At 47.7% G+C, this 14,833-nt stretch overlaps 1 long non-coding RNA gene across 10 annotated transcripts in view; it reads right to left on the bottom strand.

Moving 5' to 3' along the window:
- The window catches only part of LOC118521048 (uncharacterized), a 119,044-nt gene that overhangs the window by 15,490 nt on the left and 88,721 nt on the right, over positions 1 to 14,833 (bottom strand). Inside the window, exon 6 of one of the 10 annotated variants that reach the window (XR_013449625.1) lies at positions 7,750 to 7,862. The exons of 8 other annotated variants lie outside the window; for them this stretch is intronic. This is a non-coding gene — a long non-coding RNA (uncharacterized LOC118521048). Of the gene's footprint in view, positions 1 to 7,749; positions 7,863 to 10,980; positions 14,670 to 14,833 lie in introns of those variants that run through there. One more of the 10 variants, XR_004909949.2, reaches the window with a different exon arrangement.

The following is a 14,833-nucleotide window of genomic DNA, read 5'->3' on the forward strand; positions in this document are numbered from 1 at the left end:
AGGTCTGCCTCATGACCCAGGACTGCAGGTGCCAGAGCTGAGCCTCGAACCCACGTCTTATAACTCCGGAGTCTATAACCACCTCTCTCTCACACAGTCCTTCACCATGAAACCACAACAAAAAGTTCTGGGCTAAAACTTCCCTTCTGAAAAGTTCTAAACATCACATTCACTGAGCCCCAGTATTCCTAGTTTGAGCAAGGCATCACCACCGGGTGACCTTGGGCAAGTCAGTTCCCTCATGGACCCTGGTTTTTTCATCTAGAAATGTGGACACTCAGCTTGAGGAGAGAGTGTCTTCAGCTCGAAACAAAACCTTATGATGTGTATTTCAAAACCAAGAGGGTGGAGTCCTAAGAAAATCCATGTGTAATTTATCCATGTCATATATTAATTTATTAACACTCCTTCATTAATAATTAGGTTACCATTTTCTCCCAGTGCCCAGTGGGGAAATGGTTCCTTTTCCAGATCACTGACAGTAAAGCCTGAAGGAGTCGTATTTTCAAGCTGCCATGCGAAGCTGTTGCGTCCATCAGCATAATGAATTCTACAAGCAGTATTTGGCATCTGTGCATTGAGGACCTGGTGCTGGATTACATTTCTAAGACAAAAACACACTAAAGTTCACATTCAGAAGGCTTTCACCATAATCCAGTAGTACCTTAATGGGCCTTTAAGCCTCAAACCACATTTTAACCCCTGAATTCTCAGGGAGGGCTTGGTCATATCATTTTTCAATAGACACATTTCATAGTTTATTGATTTTATCCAAGAATTAAAAAAGACACTTACAGCCAAAAAAGGAGTTTGGCTTAACTTATAAAACTAAATGGATCCTGAGCCCTAGAATTAAAGGAGTCTTGCCTGATAAACACAACAGTGAATGAATTACCTATAAACAACCAGGCCCATGTGAACAACAACTACTATTTCCTTTACAGAAGATCACGATAGTCGCACTCCGTTGAGGACAAGAGTGTTCTCCTTTATGCACAGCTAACCTGTGGGATGGACCATCTTTGCAAGTTTTGGCCAAAGCACACAAATCGATTCTGAAAAGTCCGAGGCTGAGGAACAGACCACACAAGCCCTAATGGATGTGTTGAGTCTTGAGCTGGAAGGTTGTTCTCCTCACTGTTTGAATTTAAAAAGAAGAAGAAGAAAGCAAAGAGTGGGGGCTGGGATGAAAGTAACAAAGAAAAGAAGAAATGGAAGGAAGCACTGTATTCACGGGCGGAAAGGAGTAGAGAGGAGTTGCTTAATGGGCTTTCGTCTGTCCACCTGGTTTGCTTTTCCCGTGGGTATCTTGGCCACGGCTCTATTCAGACATTTCTGGAGTAGATGAAGAAGGCAGAGCTACCCCACAAAGGTAAGGTGGTGATAGGTTCCTGGAACGTTGGCCTTGGAAGACATCTGCATCTTTTTTTTTTTTTTTAAAGATTTTATTTATTTATTTGAGAGAGAGAATGAGATAGAGAGAGAGAGCATGAGAGGGGGGAGGGTCAGAGGGAGAAGCAGACTCCCTGCTGAGCAGGGAGCCCGACGCGGGACTCGATCCTGGGACTCCAGGATCATGACCTGAGCCGAAGGCAGTCGCTTAACCAACTGAGCCACCCAGGTGCCCAGACATCTGCATCTTGATACATCTTCATTTAGAGCTGAGAAAATGAAAGGCAGCTGAAGAACCAAGAGGCAAAGAAATCGCCTGAGCCGCTCGGCTTGGAAGTCGTACACCTGGTACAGAACGCTCACCTGCCTTTTCTCGGGCTGCCACTCATTTCATCCCAGAGCGTCTCACTGAGGTCCTCCCAGAACACACCCACAGACGTCTTCTCCTGCTACGAAAACCTTGGGTCACTGTTCCAACACCAAACGTTCAACATAGAAGAGACCTCAGATCCTAGCAATAAGATGAATGAGTTGAGATTAGAGTCAAAACCGAGTTACCCACTTACGTTCAATAGCTACCAGTTAGCAGCTGGGGTCAGCAAGGTACTCTTTATTAGTAGAGGAAATGAAGGTTAGCACTGCATCTCTTAAGCAAAATCATCAAATATTCTGGACACCTGCCACGTGCTATGAGGAGAGAAATAGAGAGAGGAGAAGAGAAGCAAAATGGAGGAAAAGAAGACATATTGACAAGGTCCCAGGGGGATTTAGTCGCCAGAGTTCAAACCCATGGAAGCCCGTAATGAATTCAGCATATGAGTGATGGATATTCCTATGTCCTAGCAACTAGAAAGGAAAGAGTGGGAAAAAAGCCAGAATCTCGGCTGACAGAACAGTGTGTACCTCTCTGTCCTTGTTCAGAGATGCTTTTGTATGTTATCTAAAATCAGAAATCCAAATAGGTCAGATCTAAACAGCTGACGTGTTAAAATATTTCACCCACTTTTTGATTCCACACACGTATCCCCAGGGTATTGCCATCTGCTGGGTTCTGCTGGGCACTGCCGTGGGGTGTTAAATAAGGCCGAAGGGCCCCACGTCCTCATGGAGCTCCGAACCCAGTGCAGAGACAAAGACGCTACCAAGGTGCCAAGAGGGAAAATTGGGGGTAGGAGGAAAAGGAGGTCTAGTTAGGGCCAAGAAAGGCCTTTCTAAGGAGGTGACAATTTCATGTGAGACCTCCAGCAGGAGCAGGCGCCAGCCCTGGGGAGAGTGAAGGTGCCTCCCGGCAGCAGATCCAGCAGGTGGAAAAGTCTGGAAGTGGGAAATGGTTTGGTGTGCCCGGAGCCGAAGGAAGGCCAGTGGAGAGGAGAGGGAGGCGAGTGGTACATGAGGACGCTGGAGCCCCGTGGGCCTGGGTGGGGGGTTTGGGTTTTCTTCTGAGCGCGCTGACAGCCCACTGAAGGGCTTGGTAACTGTCAATACAAAGGCACACAAAGGCCTGTGTGCGGGCTCAGGACCGGCCAAGTCCTGCCTTCGGGCCCCCTGAGCACTCACTGCATTGTCTCCCTGGGCCACTTTCACAACAGTCTCTAAGCCCTGATTTGCCCAGCTCATTCTCCCCGTGGCTCTCTTATGGCTTCAGAGTCAACACAAACAAGGGGAAAAGCACCCAGCCCCCAGGGGCCCCGAGCCTGCCTTACTTGGTGTGCAGACAGGGAGCACAGCACGGCCCTGAGCAGCCCTGGGCCTGAGGCAGAGGGAGGGTGACAAGGGAGGCCAAGGAGCAGCCCAAGCACCTCTGCAGACCCTCAATCCCTTGGAGGATGGGGCAAGCGAAGGGCAGCTTTGGGGAAACAGAGGTGTGTTAACAGTAAGGTGCCCGAGATGGGCCTAGGATCTGGGGTCCAAAACCCTGGTTCAAGCCCCAACTGAGGCTTGTAACAAAAGCTATATTCTATAGGTTGGGTTTGGCCCCCAGACACTCTGCATCCTTCCCAACTGTGGTCAGCTTCACACAACAAAATTTATTGTCTCACAGTTCTGGAGGTTAGAAGTCCAAAATCACGGTGTGGACAAGGTCATCTGTTCTCTGATGGCTCGAGGGGAACATGCTTCCTTGCCTCTTCTTAGCCCCTGGCCATTGTCAACAATGCCGGCCTTCCTTGGCTTGCCGGGGCATCGAGCCAGTCTCTGCCTGTCATCACGTGCTGGTCTCCCTGTGTATCATCACAGCATCTCCCTGTGTGTGTGTGTGTCTGTCTCTGGGTCTTGCCTCTTTTTACCATTCATAGTAGATTAGGGAACCACCCCTACTCCAGCACTGTCATCTTACCTGCTTATATCTACAAGAACGGTGTTTCCACATAAGGTCACATTTCTGAGGTTCTGGGAAGGTAATGAATTCTTGGGAGATAATCTTCAACCCAGTACAATTGCTTTCAGAAGAATTATAGCAAACTCCTAATGGTACCTACTATGAGTCAGGCACTGCTTTATGTGCTTTATACATACTGACTCGCGTAATTCTCGGGGTGACTCTAAGAGGTAGGTACTATTATAATCTCCACCCTACAGATGAGGAAACTGGGGTACAGAGAGGTTAAGTAACTTGCTCGAGGTCAGACAGCTAATAAGTAATAGTAAGGATTTGAACCCAGGTACAAACTTTTAGAATCTGTCCTCTCAACATTATGCCGGATTATCTCTCAGAAGAGTTGGATGGTCAACTGCTTAAAGCCTACCTTCCTATAGAGACCAGGAACCTCATAATAAAAATAGTAGCAACCAAAAGTACAATAAGAAAAGCTATGGGGTGTCTGGGTGGCTCAGTCGGTTGAGCATCTGATTCTTGATTCAGCTCAGGTCATGATCTCAAGGTCGTGGGATCAAGCCCTGTGTCAGGCTCCAGGCTCAGCATGGAGTCTGCTTGTCTCTTGTCCTCAGTTCCTCCTCCCTATTATGCTCTCTCTCAGATAAATAAATAAATAAATAAATAAATAAATAAATAAATAAAATCTTTAAAAAGAAAAGCTAATATGAGAAGTGCTTTGAGGGTACAAGATAGACCTCATCAATATCCTCATTTTTACAGAGGAGGGAATGGAGACCTGAAGACAGTAATTACCCACAGTAACACAGACAGCAAGCTCTACAGCAGATGTCTCAAGGGCATTCATAATAACTATTTTATGCTGGTGACCAACTCCTCCCATCCACCTTGGGAATTGAGAGATACCTTAATGTACCCCCAGAAATCCCATTTGTAATGGATCTGCCTAGGCTTGAAGACTGGCTTTCAGGGGAAGGAAACACATCGTCCTGATTTGTAGTGTTTGCTGACTTCCATGGTATAAATACTCTCACCATGGCCAATTTCAAGCCCCAGTGTGATGTCACAGAGTTCAGACCCAGGAGGAGGTGGGCACGATCAGTTCCCGTGAGCTTGTCAACCTGGCTCAGTCATACCACCACCCCAGGGATTATGGGTAAAAGGTTGATGTGGACTTCTGAAAGCAAACAAAGCTCTTGGTCTCCTGGATCAACACTCAGAGACAAAGATTTCTGTAGCGTTTAGAGATGCAGTCAGAGTGAATAGGGTCAGAGGGGCAATCTCCTAGGCAGGCATGGGAGTGCTTGGTATAGTGCCAGGAGGTCCATAACACTTATAAGAATTAACAGGTAGGGGTGCCTGGGTGGCTCAGTCGGTTAAGCGTCTGCCTTCAGCTCAGGTCATGATCCCAGGGTCCTGGGATCGAGCCCTGCATCGGGCTCCCTGTTCAGTGGGGAACCTGCTTCTCCCTCTCCCTCCGCCTGCAGCTCTGCCTACTTGTGCTCTCTCTCTATCTCTCTGTCAAATAAATAAATAAAATCTTTTTTAAAAGAGGAATTAACAGGTAATATCTGCACTTAATATATGGGAGATGCTTAATAATTAATCACTATTAAATTATTATTATGAGGTCATTATAACAGAACTTTGCATTTGCATGAAACCTTCCCGTCAACTAGAATGGTAAAGCTTTAGGATATTCCAGCCTTCAAGATTAGCTAGAAAGGATTTAACCCTCATTGAACAGTTGACAAAACTGAGACACAGAGAAGTGACTTGGCTTAAGTACGTGCAGCAGAGCCAGCCTGGAACCCTGGTCATCTGAACGAAGGCTTGGGAATTGCAAAGCCAACTTTCTGGGGGTTAGTTTGATCCAGGTGAGGGCATGGAGCAAGTCTGTGCACAGTTGAAGGGGCAGGAGAGGGCTAGACAAGACGCCCCCAGCGTGGCAGAGGGAGCTGGGCCCCCAGGCACCCAGGGAGGTGACTGGCACAAGGACTTCAAGGAGAGGCGTAGATGAATGAGTCAGGCAGTGGCCGATCTAAGAAGCTGAGGTCCTGACAGGGGCTGCCAGTTCAGACTTCACCTAATTTAAATCTGAAAATCTAGAAAATCAAGTCTTAGGTAGAAGTCTAGAGGGAAATAAATGTCTGTGTTCTGACCTCTGCCCTTCGCTGCCCATGGCACCTGAACATGGCTCCTCATTTTGCAAGCAGAGAAGGAAGGTGGAGTGACTGCAAATGTCATGGAATTTAGGAGGCAAAGACCTTTTGTGGGATTATGAGGAGCTTTTTAACCCCATGTGCACCCCCAGTCTTTCATTTCCTCCCTCCCATTCCCCAATGGAATCATATTAAGTTTATTTTTAATTTTTAAATGATTACAGACATATAGGAAGTTGCAAGAATGGTAGATAGAATAGTTTTGTGAACCTTTCACCTAGCTTCCCCCAGTGGTAACATCTCTATGTAATGAGTACAATATCAAAACCAGAAAACCGACATTGGTACAACCCTGTTAACTAGACTACAAACCTTGTTCAGTACTCACCAGCTTTCATATGCACTCCCGCATATTGCGGGGAGAGGGACATAGTTCAGTGCAATTTGAACCCTCATCTAGATTCATATAACCACCACCAAATAGGATCCAGACCATTCCATCACCACAAAGAAACTCCCTCACGCTACCCTTTATAGACTCACCCCCCTCACTCCTGTCCCTGTCTCCTGGCAACCACCAATCTGTTCTCCATCTCCAGAGTTTTGCCATTTTGTGTGCGTTATATAGACAGAATAGTGCAGCATGCAATCTTTAGAGATTGGCTGGTTTCACTAAGCATAATGCCCTTATCCATGTTGTGACATGTTGAGTTGAATTGTGTCCCCATCAAATTCACGTGTTGAAGTCCTAACCCCTAGTACCTCAGAATGCGACCTTATTTAGAAATAGGGTCTCTGCAGATATTAAGAGTAAGTCATACTAGAGTAGGGTGGGCCCCTAATCCATTAGGACTGGTGTCCTTATGAAAAGGAGAAATTGAGACACAGGTACACACATAGGGAGGACACCATGAAGGATTGGAGTCAGGCTGTCACACGCCAAGGAATTGCCAGAAACTAGGAGACAGGTGGGAACAGTTTCTTCCCTAGCACCTTCAGAAGGAGAAGGGCCGTATGGACAACTTGATCTCAGACTTCCAGCCTCCAGAACTGTTAAGACTATAAATTTCTGTTGATTAAGCCACTTGGTTCTACGGTACTTTGTTACAGCAACCCGAGCAGACTACTACATCGCGTATCTCAAAAGTTTGTTCCTTTTCATTGCTGAGGAGTGTTCCACTGTGTAGATATACAAGAGAGCATTTAACCATTCACCCATTGGAGGACATTTGGATTGTTTCTAGTCTCAGGCTATTATGAATAAAGTTGCTACCAACGTTCATGGACAGGTTTTTGTCTAAACAGAAGTTTTTAGTTTTCTGGGATAAATATCCAAGAGGGCAACTTCTGGGTTAATGGGTATATGTATGTTTACTTGGCAAGACATTGCCAATTGTCCCATATGGTTAATTTTTATGATGTGCAGACTCGATTCCAGCCTCTGATAGGCACTCTTTCCACTTTTAAAGGCTGCAAGAGACTCTTGGAGGGAAGGTGCAGGAAGGGGAGGTTGGAGTCACAGCTAGAAAACATGACAGAGGGGCGCCTGTGTGGCTCAGTCGTTAAGCGTCTGCCTTCGGCTCAGGTCATGGTCCCAGGGTCCTGGGATTGAGCCCCGCGTCAGGCTCCCTGCTCCGCGGGAAGCCTGCTTCTCCCTCTCCCACTCCCCCTGCTTGTGTTCTCTCTCTCGCTATGTCTCTCTCTGTCAAATAAATAAAAAATCTTTAAAAAAAAAAAAAAGAAAACATGACAGAAACATGGCATTCTGCTAACTCATGCTGCTGACAATGGCAATGTTGATTAACCAAAAAGGAACCACAGTCAACCTTGGTTATCAGAATGAATTCAACAAACATTGATTCAATACTTACCATGTGCCAGGCACGAACCTGGAGGCTGGGAACCACGATGGGTTTTGTTCCTCCAATCGTCTCCTTCTGAGTCAGACACACGTACACAAATAACCTCCATGCTACCTAGCGTGACGAGGAGGGCAGGGAATCATGAGACATGCATAATCCAAAGCTGCCAATAAACCCCAAACAATAAGCATTGGGTTCTGGAGTGGATGAAATGATCGTGCTTCCTTCTTAATTTCTTCTTACTTAGTATGTTATTGTCTGGAACGTGAGTAGGCAGCTTGCAGAGAGGGCTGAGATGAAAAATTTAATTCTAGGCAAACCAGAAAGTGAACATCAAGACTCAGAATCACCTTTTGATGGAGTATGACAGTTGGATTAGTCACAAAAACAAGAGGTGTTTTATTGGATTATCTGGATCATCTGTCCGGTTGAACCCGTTCACTCAGGGATAGCCCACCTCTCACGCTCCCAAAGGCTTCTTTTGAGGGAACGCATTAGCCACCCACCAGCTTTCCTTGTTAATCCATCAGTTTTTTCCATCCCTGTCCTTCAAATCAACAAAGCCTGAGGAATTCAGGCTGGGCCTGGATTAAGGGCTACGGGCAAGTCCACAACCTTCACTCTCTCTCCCCAATGGAGAGCTTTTAAGGCCCAAATGAGGACTGACTTTGCATGTAATCTAACCCACAAAACTAAGTAAGCAGAACTCCCTTGCCCTGCCCTTAGAAGAGGAACTTTTATTGACCTAAAATATCCAATAAATGTTTTACCCCCTGTGTATTGTAAGTTTTAGCTTGGGTAAAGGATGATAGTTAGCCTTCCAGTATTGATGTTCTCTGCCTTTCTAGTGTCCACGTGAGAGATGGCAAGCCCAGGGCTAAACCAAACAGGAATCATCACTGCAATATTAATCTGTAAAGACAGATCTCCAAAATCGAAACTAGAAACAGAACAGAAAAGAGACTGCTTGTTGTCTGAAGATCCATTCACCCCTGAGCTTTCTCTGACCATGGGAGACAGCTTGACTACATTTCCCAGACTGCCATGCAGCTGGGTGTGGTCACATGACTCAGCACTGGCCAATGGTGTGTGAGCAGAAATGATGCATGTGATTTCCATGCCATAACCTTAAAAGAAAAGAGTGTGTGCTCTTCTGTCTCTCTGTCTTGCCTCATGGAAATTTGACATGTGGAGAGCCATTATGGAGCATGCATTCAAGAACAAGTCCTCAGCGATGGTGGAGATAAAGATTTTAGGTCCTCACCTCTAGAGCCACCTTATCAACCAACTGCTTATTCTTGGACAATCTTACGAAAGTGAAATTAATTTCCATCTTTCTTGCCTCTTTCAATGTTATTTGTATTCTGCTAATACGTGGAGTAAATCCAAAGAAGAAAGCCAGTCGATGAATGAGATGGGAAGGATCAAGAGAACAGAGAAGCAGGTAAGGGTCTGCAGTTGGAAAAACAAGTGCTGGAGAGAGGCACGGTCCAGCGTGCAGACTGGCTCACCAGTACCGAAGCCTGGAGCAGCACTCAACCCATATTTGTTGATAGAAAGGTCTCTCCTCACAGTCATGTCCACTGTGCAAATACAACATCCTCTTTCTCACTTCCTGGCCTTTGCACATGCTTTCCCTTGAGCCCAGAATCCCCACCCCCACCCCTACCATCCCCCAAACCTGGATAAATTCTACTCTTCTTTCAGATTTCTGTAGGAATCTTGCTCCCCCAGGGAGAGGCCTTCTCTAGGAGGCACCCCTCCTCCGTGCTCTCCTCAACGTCTCCCCTGTTTGTACCCCTGCCTGCTCATTTTTCTGGCTCTCCCTCCAGCTGAGAATTTTAGGAGGGCAGGGCCCACACCTAACTGTTAGCCGCTGTATCCCCAAGGCTAGCCCCAGGGTGCCCACACGATACCAGAGACCCTGAGTTAGAAAGCCAGAAGCGGGCTTTCAAAGGTGTAGGTCAAACAGCAGCCAACTGAGAACTGGGGAGGTGTCAGCTGGAATCAAACCCCCAGGGCAGACCCTGCCTCCTGGGGGAGACCCAGCCAAGGGCCCCAATGCTTCCGTTGCTGGGGGAAGCAATTAGGGGAATCCTATCTTCCAGCAGGGTTTGCTAACCACTTATAATCCCACAACCATTTCCGCTGTCAGCCTCCCCTCATTCAGGTGCTGGTGGTTGAGCTGGGGGTTTGTTTTTCTCTATTTCTTTCTCACTTTCCACCTTGGGTTTTAAGTTTCCAAGGGTTATTCCGCGGCTCAGATCTGAGCACAGCTCTCTGGCCACCCCCTCCACGCTACCTCTGCCCTGCACGAGGCACCTCCCTCAGGAGCTCCCAGGACCCGGGGACACCTGCGGCGCCAAACGAAATCTCCACTTTTCTCCCCAGGCCCCCTTGCCTCCAATCGCTTCCTATCTTCTTAAGGCCCAAAGCAGTTCCAGCCAGTTCTTCAAAAGCCACACAAATTATTCAAAACAACAGCGATACGGGAAAATAAAAGCAGCTAAACTGCAAAAAAAAATTATCTGGTGCGCACAAGCCGTCGGGTCTCTGGCTTTCTCTGACAAGCCCGCCACAGGATCGGGGAGCAGGTGCGGAAGGTTCCCCAGAACCCCGCCTGGTCTCCTCCAGCACCAGGGCACTCTGCAGCCCCCACTCCTCCCAAGAGCAAGGTGACTCGTCCAGGCTGCCAGGTCACACAGGACCCAGCACTCACAAGGACCTGTGCTTGGTTTAACGCTCTGCTGTTGCGGTCTTGAATTCTTCGTGACTTTGGAACAAAAGCCCACCTTCCCATTCTGCACCGGACCTGATTTGCACCACAAAGCTGGGAGCCTGTGCTATCCTTTGGCCTCAACTCTTGCCAGTCACAGGCTGCCTTCCCACACGCCAGGCTCGCAGCTTCCCAGTATCACCGGGACCTCAGAACATTGGAACTGGAAAGGGTCCTGGGACAAGGTGAGGTAGGACAAAAGTCCAATCTGGGTTCAAATCCCACCCTGCAACTGATTAGCCTTAGGCTAATTATCACCCACCTCTGAGCCTCAGTTTCCTTGTTTGTAAAATAAAGGAAGTAATACCTTACCTCCTAAAGTTGCTGGGAGCATCAAAGAAAGCAATTTATTAGAACAAGGCGCTTGGAAGAGACTGGGGCTTTAAATATTTGAGGTTGGAAAGCAGCCATTTTGGGAATGTCGGACAGTCTCTGTAGTTTATGAAGGGGAAAAATGAATTTGTCTTTGGAACAGACACTCCCTTTGTTTAAGAAAGGGCCACATCACTGAGACTGTTTGGTCCTACTGGTAAGGCTAGTTCTCATCCTAATGTATACCATTTACAAATGTCAGCTGGAGACTCTCCAGATGAATCCCAAAGTCAGAAATTCTTTTTCTGTAAAACTTGGAACTTCAGTGTCCAATGCTTGAAAAATCACTGTATATTCTTGGGAGATTAGTTTGTTTTTTTGACCAAAAATGAGCTCACAAGTGATCGAATGCCAAGATCTACCCCCGCAAGAAGGGAGAGGCAGTCTTGGCCCCCAAAACTGGGCCCAGCCTGTTGAGTTGCTCCTGTGGGGCTTTTTAAACTGAAGAAGCCAGACTTGGTGAAGCCAGAAAGGTCTGTGGTGATTGCGATTGGGTCCGACAGCAACCTGACAGGTGGGAGTGGGCATTTCCTCCAAAGGTAACGGAGGTTCCCACTGTCAGGCTTCCTGGGAGTTGGGCTGAATCCTGGCAAAGGAATCAGGGGCACCGGGGGCTAGATGGGATGGAGCTCTTCCTCTCCCTGAGAGTGGCCTGAACCCCTCAGCAAAAATGTCCTCAGAGTACCTTTTGGGTCCTCCGGTCCCATGAAGGCCCAGTAGAAGCTACACAAGGCCAAGCTTTGTCTTTTTGTTAAATTCTGTTGTCCTCAAACATCCAGTGAAGTTACATCATTTCCATTTAAAAAAAAATCATGTTGTACAACTTACATATATATAAGTTTTATTTGTCAACCATAATTCAATAAAGCTGGGGGATTGTAAATATCATCTCCATTCTCTTTAAGCTATGCTTTGGGGACAGAAGGAAGGAACTCACATCCATTTTAGGGATAAAGATATACAAGGTTGAATGTCAACAGCCTGGAAAAGAGGATGCTAACAGATGCCCAGCGTGCTCAAAAGAAGCAATAATGCAGAACAAGGAGGCTGGGAAGGATGACAACCCACCACCTGGGTAGCGCCCAGTGCCCTTGGGTAGACTTGTAGAACGTACACGTGTTCCTCAGGGTTCCCAGAAATAGCCTAGAGAACTTCCTTGAAGAATGGACTTCCTTTAGCTGATGAGCTGGGGGTTAGGGTTATCATTATGTGCCCACAGATGACTGAACAGGTACAGAAGTGGGGCTGTGGAGGTCAACTGGTTTCCATATGCAAAATAATTTAATCTGATGCTTCATGACCCATATAATAATAATTAGTGTTCTTTTACAGTTAAGGAAAGTAAGACCCAGAAAGCTTAACCAAGTGTTCCAAATATTCGTGATTTCTTTACCAGCTACATCCCCTTACTAGAGAGTCTGCTATGGCATCATGATGGGACCCCTTCCCCTGATCACAGCTGATTGAACCAGGAGCTGATGACACCTGACTCAAGTTAAACCAATCAGATTCTCTCTCCTCGGTATTTAAATGAAGTGATCGTTGGTCTCTACTATGTCACTGAGCGGTGAGGAGCTGAGCGTGTCAAGTCTGGAATCATTGCCAAGGTCAGCCAAAGCCCTGGGCAAACGAAGCGAGGAGGAGCAGAAAGTAGGCCTGGCAGGGGAAGTCGTCTTCTGTGGGGAGGTGAGTGGGGCAGGTATCTGAGGAGTTGTGGAAACAGGCTGCCCAAGGGGCCCGAGAGAGGTGGTGACTTCCCACTTGCTCTGATGCCAGGCTGAGCTTCCTGCAACGGGGTCCTAAGAGCTGCCCCTCAATACTCATGATAGGACCCACCCCTGCTTTTTATCTGAGCTAAATGGAAAGAGCTTCTTTTCCCTGCAGTCAGCAATCCCTGGGCCCAAGTCACCAGAGAGAGACCCAGCCCCATGCTCTCTCTATGGCACCCCACCACTGGCTTCCTCTCTTAGAGGAAGGCAGATTTCTTTGGTATTTATTCAATCTGTTGAGGTATTTTATAGTGAGAATGTAATTTTTCTTAAATGCTCACAAAGTCATGGATGCCCAGAAATGGCCCAAGTCTCTATCTGAAGATCTCTAAGTAGGGATGGTCACATGACACCTGAACACCCATCAGCAGACACCCCACCAAGGCAGTGGATAATGCCAGTTGAGGGACCAAAGGAGCCTTTGTCTGTGGGCCTGGCAGGGCTCCCTGTTCTGGACCAGGCTCTCAGGTTGCAGATCCTGGCATCAGGTGATTCCCAGAAAACAGTGAGACTCCAGCCTACGGTGGCCAAGTTCCCTGTATTATTTCCTGCTAGGAAACAAATAACAAATAACTTGGCAGGCGGAGACACTGGGGAGCTTCCCATCATCAATGAGAAAGCTGGGACCGTTCCGTCCGGGGCTGTCTCTACAGAACAATCTATATAACTTCTCCGTTGGCCCATCGTGTAGCTGCCATGTATTTGATACCCTCAATAAAAAGATAAACCTGCTCAAAATAACAATAATAGTAACTACTGAGCTTCTGTTAGTACCAGGCCCTTTGCATACATTCTCTCTCTCTTTTTTAAAGATTTATTTGTTTGTTTATTTATTTATTTATTTATTTTTAGAGAAATTGAGAGAGAGTACCCTAGCGGGAGGGACAGAGGGAGAGAGAGAGAGAGAGAGAGAACCTCAAGCAGACTCTACACGAGCTTGGAGCCTGATGCAGGGCTCGATCTCACAACCCTAAGATCATGACCTGAGCCAAAACCAAGAGTCCGACGCTTAACCGGCTGCACCACCCAGGCGTCCCAGCATGCATTCGCTTTTGCTTCCAAAACACCACATAAAATAGGTGGTATGACTGCATTTTACAGATAAGCAAGCTGAGTCTCTGAGAGAGTTATTACATTTTTCGCCCCACGTCGCAGAGCTAGGAGTCCCCTCCACTCTGCCACTCCTAAAAGCTAGCATTTCTCCAGTTCATAAAGTTTGTTCTGGACACTGTGTCTAAATGTCTTCATTTCCTCTTCATAAAGAATCCTACTATTATATGAATAGAGAAACTGAAGCAGAGAAAGCCTAAGTGATTTGCCCACGTGGGTGGTAGAGGTGAGATTTGAACTCGAGTCCTCCTGAGCCCCAAAGCAGAGGTTCTGCCCAGGGCCCCTTCTAATTTCTCCTCCAAGCCCCTCTTTGGAGAGACTGGCTGTTCCCGGTTGCTAAGGTCAGCCAAGAAGCTCCCTGACACGTAGAGGCCCTATCCCCCCCACCCCAGCTTGGGCTTCTCCCCCTGCCCGCGCTGGTGCCCCACACAGCATCTCCTCAGACCCCACAACTGCCATGTTAGGCGGGCAGATGACAGGCCTGACACCCGCCTCCTGACACTCAGACAGGTGTGCTTTGTCAGCTCTAAGATCACACAGCTCGTAATTGGCAGAGCTGGGCCTTGAACGTGGGTTCTCCCCACAGAACCGCGCTGCATCTTTAAGGGATTTGCAACAGGAGCCTCTGAAAACCCGAAAAGCCCTCGGGTGAAAAGAAATGAGGAGCAAAAAGGTAGAATTTGAGGCAGGATGACAGGCCCCACGGGTGGAAACGCTCCCATGTCCTGAACCCCCTGAGGTTGCTTGGCCACCGTCAGCGCTCTGGGAGGGGGGATGGTCCTGAGGAAACCAGCCCTGTTTCCAGAAACGTCGGTGACTGTGTCGAATCAGACTCCTTTGTGATCACACAACAGCCGCTCTGCGATGCGTTCGCCCGATCTCGGTTACCGCCCGCTTGAAATGAAGAGGCGACATTTGGTCAGTGGGCAGTCTTCCTGGACCGACACTGGGAGATGCACCTGCAGGAGGGTTCCGGGGGCAGGGGCATGCCCCTCCGTCCTCCCAGAAGGGCTGCGAGAGAAGCGGCGAGCGCCGGCTCGGAGGGAGAAGGAGCTGAG

This window comes from Halichoerus grypus, chromosome 7 (genome assembly GCF_964656455.1).
Source record: "Halichoerus grypus chromosome 7, mHalGry1.hap1.1, whole genome shotgun sequence".
Taxonomy (NCBI): Eukaryota; Metazoa; Chordata; class Mammalia; order Carnivora; family Phocidae; genus Halichoerus; species Halichoerus grypus.